This window comes from Megalopta genalis, chromosome 16 (genome assembly GCF_051020955.1).
Source record: "Megalopta genalis isolate 19385.01 chromosome 16, iyMegGena1_principal, whole genome shotgun sequence".
Lineage (NCBI taxonomy): Eukaryota > Metazoa > Arthropoda > Insecta > Hymenoptera > Halictidae > Megalopta > Megalopta genalis.
In genome coordinates, this window is record NC_135028.1 from 2,399,931 (window position 1) to 2,405,681 (window position 5,751).

General features: G+C 29.9%; 1 long non-coding RNA gene across 1 annotated transcript; it reads left to right on the plus strand.

The window, feature by feature from the left end:
• The first annotated feature begins 1,655 nt into the window (after positions 1–1,655).
• LOC117219917 (uncharacterized) lies at positions 1,656–5,063 on the plus strand. Its single transcript, XR_013034913.1, has 5 exons — positions 1,656–1,809; positions 2,221–2,359; positions 3,623–3,688; positions 3,773–3,849; positions 4,235–5,063. It is a non-coding gene; the product is annotated as an uncharacterized LOC117219917 (long non-coding RNA).
• Positions 5,064–5,751: the final 688 nt, after the last annotated feature.

Here is a 5,751-nt window from a genome sequence, read left to right on the forward strand (position 1 = left end):
TACATTGTATAATATAATAGAATAATGTCTCTATCACTATTCGAATGATGGTATTTCAAAATGAAAGATGACGTTGCAGGAATGCGACGTGCCCTTTGCCATTTGTTAAAACGGAAGAGACTGTTTTTACCGAAGATCGGATAAATTCTAATATACGACTAATGTAAAATTACGTGCCGATCACGTCCGAGCTTTTTAAAGCATCCTGTACTGGACGACGACTCGTTGGAAAAAGGGTGTTAACTAAACACGTGTTAGGACGGGATTGTGTACATGTATCATCGTATTGTGTTATATGCATGTCATTATGAATTTTATGTCGTGTATATTTAATTTTTCAAATTCCCATGAATTGCTAAATATAAAACACATTTACGTAAAGTACTCATCGATTACATTAATCGATTCATCCTAGTGATTTTCACATCGTGATTTATATTTTTATTTTATTTGAGTCAGCTATTTATAATTGAAAATTAAACATTGTACTAGCAATCTGGTGATTTTTATAGATTTGTTCATCGTACTTTTAATTATGATCTTCATTAAACAAAGCCAAAGGTTGATTTTTCAATTGTTTATAGAACATCTGGATGGTGATTGAAAATAGCTTCAAATCTCGCTTGGATATATGCCTTTACTCTGCTGATTTCTTCGATATATCTTTTAAGAAAATAATTATTTCTTTTTTATTTAATGATGAGGCAATGAAGTTCTAATTATTCCTTAATTTTTTTAACAAGCCATATAATTCTTATATGCCGTATTTTGTTGGATTTTGATTAGAGAGAAGAATATAATTTCGTATTTACTGCAACTGTACAAATATGTACTCATACTCACAAAACATTCGAACGACTTTTGAAACTTAGTAACTTCTTTCTAATCTTGCCAAATTTTTTTGAGATGTTGGAGGGATCAGTTTACCAGACAATAGCCGAAAAATTGTTTTCAAAGATTGCACCTGATTGGGATGGTAAAGAATTGAAAAACATGTTTTTCTCAGCTTCAAAATCTCGAAGTTTCTTGCAGTTATCGATCGAAAATTGTAAAAAGTTGCGATTATCGATATCTTTATTTGTTTGTAGCTTGTAACGACGATTTTGGTGAAATTTTTGACATGCGTACAAAATACTAAGATCTACGAAAAGCAGTTTTTAAATTCTTGTTATAAGCTCAGATAAAAAATTTAAAAACGAGAGTTCTTTCCTTTTTGTGTCATAAAAAAAAAGTTATACCATGTTTAAAGGCGTTTGAATACTTTTGTGTTCCCGTGTATGTCCGATTATTATCGCTGCCGATCAGGGACGAAGCAGAACAGTATACATAACAAAGCGTTCTTATACACACACTTACATTAATTTTTGGATACATTTCGGTACCTTGACGCGAATAGTTTTAATATACAGTACATATATTCCATCATATTCTCTTAAAATCAAAGAGATTGGTTTTTTCTCGATTTCTTGCACTGTAACGCGTGAATTTAATATTTCATAATTTAATTATTAAATATTTTAATAATTTTTTAATTTAATTAATTTTAATTTAATTATTATAATTTAATTATTTAATATTTAATATTTAACGCTATTTTCGTGATTTTCTCGCGATTTCACGCTAAGAAATGTATTTTTCCGAATTTTCAAAAGATTTTTAGACGAGTGGCTGATGTAATGACGAGGCTAGCCATGTTTATTATTATTGCCTTCTTCAAACTGTAGAACTTAGTATCTAGTACCTAGAATCCTACAAACACACGCCATAATTGCAGTCTTCTATCGTCCGGCAAGTAGTACGCAGTAACAGGCAAGTGAAAACTTAAATAAATAATAATAGTTGAAGTGATCATTGAAGCATTGTTTTTCGATGTTTATTAATCATGGCGCGAACTAGATTTTATTTTTTGAGGTATTTCAATTTTTAAAAGTCATCGCGATGGTGATTGCAAATTCCAACGAACCCGGTCTCTTTTCTCGTGTGATCCAATAAATTCTTCAGTCTTCTTTTAAGAAAATAAAATTATTGCTTCATTACTAAACGATAGGGCAACAATCTTTTAATTTTATTTTAATTTTTTGAATAAATTATATTTTCTTTGTTCTTTTCATGCTTTCTCGCGATGTTTCTAATCATTTTCGTAAATATTTTGCGTTTTCATACTTAAAAATATATTTTTGCTACTGTTTTCAATGTTTCCTAATTTTTTTATATTTTCAGATAATGCTAGAACGATTGGCTGACGTCACAGAGGCTGGCGATTTTAGTGCCATCTGGTCTACTTCAAACAAAAGAAGCTTCGACTATACGGCATGGTGTCGTGCTGTGGTATCCGCCGTGAACTTGTCAGCATCAACAAGTGAGTGTTGTCTTGAATTTAAAAATTTTTATAGTCATTTTCATATCATCTCGCAAATGCTGCAGAAATCAACGATCGAAACATTGTCTTCCATATTTTAATATTTGCGATGCGGTATATATTATATTTTATTATTTTATTTCTCTTCAATATAATATTCGGTCGATAGTCTTTAAAATTAGTTACAACAATTATATAACTTTTCAGCAACGGTTTTCGTAAATTCAGTATTTCGTAAATTTCAGTTTTTGCTTTCATTCACTGTGTTTCGTTGGACTTTATTGGCATATGGGTTTTCTTTTTCGGAATTATATTTTCTTAACTTTTTTTGCCAGCTTGAGCCATCTTGCCTTCGTGTAGTATAGCGAATTACCGTTTGGAAAGCTCCTAGTTTAGATCTTATTGAAACTTCTTGCACGGGTCAATTATGGAGCACTGCTGTAGTTTCTTGAATTCTTTAAACGATTAGATTCATTGTTCAAACACGGGTGATCCAAGGAATGGTATGCGGAACATCATTTTTTATTTTGTATTATTTTCGATACGGATTCCATCGCAATTTAAAATTTTTTAAATGTTTATAACAATTCTGACATACTTTCAAAGTACATGTTTTACAATATCTTCAATTTTATAGGAACCTAAATTTATAACATTTCTTCCATAATATTTTTCAATTAAATTAATTTTAATAACTTAACCGTTTTCGTTTTTATTTATGAATTAAATAAATGATAAATATTAAAACTAAAATAAATTTTGTGGACGTCTCAGTAACGTACCAACGGAAGAAGTCACCTTTCAAGCTGTTAATCTTCTCGAGAGCAAACTTCACTGGTACCATAAAACGGCCATTTTGCAACGCCCAACGAATCCTGTTAACATATGAATATTATACAATTCACAACTAATTTATTTAAGTTTCAGATATTCTAGTCGTCTGTATCGTCATGTTTTAATTTATGTTTATTGAATTTACTAATTTTTCCTTTCTTTTGTTTCTTATTTGTAATGATTTATTATATTTTTTGGCTGTAAACTGTATTTTGTTATATTTTTGTTGTTATTTCCTGTTAATTATGTTGTTCGCAATTTTGGTAGGGTCCTAGAAGATAATTTGACATAAATTCGCAGAAAAATTAAAGCCATCCGTATTAAACAATCATAATGCTTTAGAGGTAATTTAGTTTCATTTTGACAATTTTTTGTATGCAGTTGTAAAATTAATTTTTGTAAAACATTCATTCTTTTAATTTATTTTAGATATTGGACGGAATTTCATAAATCACAGGCTTATACTTATCATATTTATCTCTTCGACGGAAAAAGGTAATTTTTCCATTTATATTATTTTATAATTATTTTAATTATTACATAATTTCCTGTCGATAAAATATTCTCATGTGATTTCAGGAATATTGGACTTGATGAAGGAAAATTGCATGAATTGTAAAGAATTAACATCATTACGACTGCAAGGATTCAAAGAGGTTAATTATTTCGTTAATTATTTTTCCAGTACTTGTTATATCTTAATCTAAATAACCATTCATTATTTCCAGTACAGTTGTTATTTAATTGTATGTAGATTTTCAAAATATAATGTTCAGACTGCATAAATATTTGCAGACAAGAAAGGATTCTACAATTTTGGTCAGGATAATATAAATCATAGTTTTTTAATAACTTAAAACTATTTCCAAATCATATATAATGTATATTTTGTAAGTTTAATAAGATTCAATACTAGTTATTACATTTTATATCCAAATCCAATACGTAAACTTACTACAGTGCACTTTAACCTATTCTTTTGCTCTGAATCTTTTGATCGTTTTATACAAATTTTGTACTAATTTCTATTACGATTCGTAGATTGTGATGTGATTGACAATGGACAATTGACAAATGCACTTGCGACGTCAGGTTGCTGAATAGCTGAGTTTCTGAATTGCTGAGTTGCTGGTAGCTGGTGATAGGTGGCTGATATTTCAGTTAGTTCATCACGGGTGAGTTCGTTCCATTATTATAAATATTATATTTATTTATTTATTTATTAATATTAAAGTGAGATAACAAGATACTAACTTTGTACATGTAATTTTGCTTTTCAAGTATGCCTCTGGTCATACGTGCATAACGGCACAAACAGTCTATGATATCAGATTATATGTTCAGGCACCAGGTGTCGCAATCGCTGTTTGGTTACTTTATCGATCAGGATTTACAGTTACCTCTGTTCGATCGATAATTCTAACTACTCCCCTTAAATGTAAATCTACTTTTTAATGTTTAGCTTGTGTTACATGTACTCGAAGCATCTCGTTTCCTTAAATTTTGTTGACAATGAGTTTAATAACATAGTTAAAATGACTGCGATTTGACAGCTTGCAGAACAGTAATCAATATGTGTTCATTTTACACGATATTTTTTGCTAATGAAATGGAACCAACAAATATGTTTACTTTTACTGTTAAATGTTCCGTTTTTGATTAAGCTAATTCCAATTTAACTTTTATCTCATTATCTAGCAAGGTCTCCAGTACACCTTTTAAATATATAATATCAACTCTTCATAGCATTTCGCAGCTGCTACAAATTCTGCTTCGGTGGTTGAAAGCGTGACAATTGCTTTTTGCTGGAGCACCAGATTACTGGGGCTGTTATAACACAGGCTGAGTCTCATAACATGATGACCGAAAATAGCACATAAAATATTTGTTGTATGAAAAAATGATTCAAATAGAAGTTGCATGGTTTCCAGGGCGGCATATAGCATTCTAATCAGTTTTATGTTATTTTGCTTTTTTATTAAGCCATGAAGGCTATTTTCAATTTTTTTTAAATGGAGTAGTTGATATTTTTTCCAGAATTGGGATAAAGCATTCTACATAAAAAAATATTATATCAAATGAGATCTAAAGTACATTGTTACTGAGATATTAGCAAAATAAGTTTTATTTTAAACGTTGTTCGAACTTTTGCCCGTTACAATCAATATAATTACGTAATCTTATTGTTAGAAAGCGAGAAACATTTTCAAGAGTTTCTGTTGTTAACGCAGAACATACACGACTAATACGTTGTTGCATACATTGTTACCCATGTAACATGTAGCATTGTGCTTTCCAGTACTGATTGGTCGGTCGTAAACAAAATCGTCTGACTTCGTTATGTTAACTAATAAACGTACTTTGCTTTCGCTAATATCTCAGTAACCATATATCTTAGACCTAGTTTGGTGTAATACTTTTTTTACGTAGAATTCAACGCTTTATACGAATATTCGCGGGAAGAAATATTAAATATTCCATTTTTAAAAATTGAGGATAACGTTCATATGTTGATAAAAAATCAAAATAGCATAAAATTGATTAGAATGCGATATTTC